Raw genomic sequence first — 3109 nt, forward strand, 5'->3', positions numbered from 1 at the left:
GTCAGATTTCCCAGTGCCTTTAATAGCCTCTGACCTGCAGATGAATTTAGATGGGACATAAGGCATGAGGCTGGAATGGAGAGAACTCCAAAAGCCTAAATTCATCTCCTACCAGACTGTACTTGGATTTCCCAGCTAGCACCTCACCCTTAGGGGAATGCTGAGACAAAGGCAGGGGGCGGGCAGAGGCAGGGATTGACACCGGAGTGTAAACTCTAATTGCTTGATGCGCAGGCTTGAGTTCCTTATCAGCTCTAGCAGCCTCTGATTGCAGAGGAATTTAACCAGGACAGCAGGAGAGGGGCGGGAATTGAGAGAACTTTCACAGCCTAATTTAAACATGCAAGGCCCCTCTGCCAAACTCAGATTTCCAGGTGATTTTGGCAGTCATAAACCCCGAAAGCAGTTGCCTACTAGAGTGAATAGGGTGACAGACCTGATGAATTAGGCATGATTGGGTGCAAGGTGGGGAAGGAGGTATTAACCTTCCCAGACTAACCCATTTTCTGGGTGGGTCCTTTTGCCCTCACGGAGCACTGGAGCAAGGTATATCTGACCTACCAGTAGACCCCTCTTATCTAGCTCCCAGAGACATTTGAACTCACACCTGAGACTGGTGCTGACTGAGACAACTGATTTGGACCTGGCAAATCAGCCAAGGACTACACAAAGTGGCACCCTGGGTGCATGGTTAAGGGAAGATTTGATTTTCCTTGCCCAATTTTGTTTGTGGGGTGGTGGGGTGACAGAATTGCTGGTATTTCTCCACAGCTGAGACTTCAACCAAGAGTAACTTATTCACTAAGGTACGAAAGAGACCAGCTGAAAATAAGACAGAGCCACTTAGTTGCACCACACCAAGTTGGTCCCCAGTCTCACAGGTCATAACACCATTCAAGTCCTTGACAAAGCTCAAGGGGAAAAGCCAAATGGGGTAAAATAATCATGGGTCACAATCAGTGGAAAAGCTCTGGTAATATGAATAACCAGAGTTGATCAACCACCCCAAGAAAGGATGTGGCAGATGAAACTAAAGATCTTCTTTATAAACAAATGGCTGAGATGTCAGAAATAGAATTCAGAATTTGGATTGCAAATAAGATTAAGAGAATAGAGACAAAGATAGAATTAGAAATTCAAGGAGGATTCAAAAACTTCACTCAAGAATTCAACGAATTCAAAGACAAAACCACCAAAGATTTTAAAATATTGAGGCAAGAGATTGCAGCCCTCAAAGATCTGAAAAATACGGTAGAATCCCTTGGTAACAGAATGCAGGAGGCAGAAGAAAGGATCTCACGCATTGAAGACAAAGCTTCCAAACGTGCCCAAGCAACCAAAGAGGAAAAGAAATGGAAAGCAAAAATGGATCATTCTCTCAGAGATCTCTGGGATAATGCAAAGAAATATAATATTCACCTTATAGAAATCCCTGAAGGTGACAAAGTTCCTTCACAAAACACAGAGGCTCTTCTTCATGAAATTATGAACTTTCCAGATATGTCAAGAGATCCTGAAATTCAGATAGTAGGCAGTGTCAGAACCCCAGCATGACTCAACCCGAACAAGACATCCCCCAGACACATCATAATTAACCTCAGTAAAGTTAATATGAAAGAGAAAATCCTGAAAGCAGCGAGATGTAAGAAAACCATAACCTACAAGGGGAAGAATATTAGAATGACTGCAGATCTCTCTGCCGAAACCATTCAGACCAGAAGTGGATGGTCATCAACATTTAATCTCTTAAAACAAAATAACTTTCAACCCAAGATCCTGTATCCAGATAAACTGAGTTTCATTTATGATGGAGAAATTAAATACTTTAATGCCATCCATGTGTTGAAGAAATTTGCCATAACTAAACCAGCTCTCCAGGATATCTCAGACCTATCCCCCATAATGAACAGTGCCATCCTCCACCACAAAAGTAAACTAACTCAGAAACTATTGATCAAACTCCAACTTCCACAATGGCAAAAGGATTAAAAATATCCACTGAACTTTTGAAAAACTCAATATCTAAAATTTTACCAGGCTTATCAATAATTTCAATCAATGTGAATGGCTTAAATTGTCCCCTAAATAGGCACAGATTGGCTAATTGGACACAGAAACTCAGACCAGATATCTATTTTGTACAAGAATCTCATCTTACCTTAAAAGATAAATATAGACTCAGGGTTAAGGGATGGTCACCTATATTCCAGGCTAATGGAAAGCAGAAAAAAGCAGGTATCACAATTTTATTCACAGATACAATAGGATTTAAGCCAACAAAAGTAAGCAAGGATAAAGATGGCCACTTTATATTTGTTAAGGGCAATACTCAATATGATGAGATCTCAATTATCAAAATCTATACACCCAACCAGAATGCACCTCAATTTATAACAGATACTCTAACTTGCATGAGCAACTTGATCTCTCCCAGCTTCATCATAGTCAGAGATTTAAACACTCGTTTAGAAGCATTGGATAGAACCTCCAATAAGGGGCTCAGCAAAGGCATCTTAGATTTAAATTTAACAATTCAACTTTTGGATTTAACAGACATCTAAAGAAAATTTCATCCTAAGAAAACTAAATACACATTTTTCTCATCAGTGCAAGGGACATACTCCAAAATTGATCACATCTTAGGTAACAAATCTAACCTCAGCAAATTTAAATAATAGAAATTATTCCATGCATTTTCTCAGACCGTCATGGAATAAAAGTTGAACTCAGTAACAACAGGAATCTGCAGACTTATACAAAAAGATAAAAGCTAAATAACCTTATGCTGAATGATAGACGGGTCAGAGACAAGATCAAGATTGAAATTACCAAATTTTAGAACAAAACGAAAATGAAGACACGAATTATCAGAACCTCTAGGATACCACAAAGGCAGTCCTAAAAGGAAAAATTATAGCATTGCAAGCCTTCCTCAACAGAATGGAAAGAGAGGAAGTGAACAACTTCATGGGACAAATCAAGGAGCAGGAAAAGGAAGAATATTCCAACCCAAAACAGGCAGAAGAAAGAAATAACCAAAATTAGAGCAGAATTAGATGAAATTGAAAACAAAATGATTATACATCAGATCAATAAATCAAAACATTGG

This window comes from Otolemur garnettii, unplaced genomic scaffold (genome assembly GCF_000181295.1).
Source record: "Otolemur garnettii isolate 467f Iridium unplaced genomic scaffold, OtoGar3 scaffold00356, whole genome shotgun sequence".
Taxonomy (NCBI): domain Eukaryota; kingdom Metazoa; phylum Chordata; class Mammalia; order Primates; family Galagidae; genus Otolemur; species Otolemur garnettii.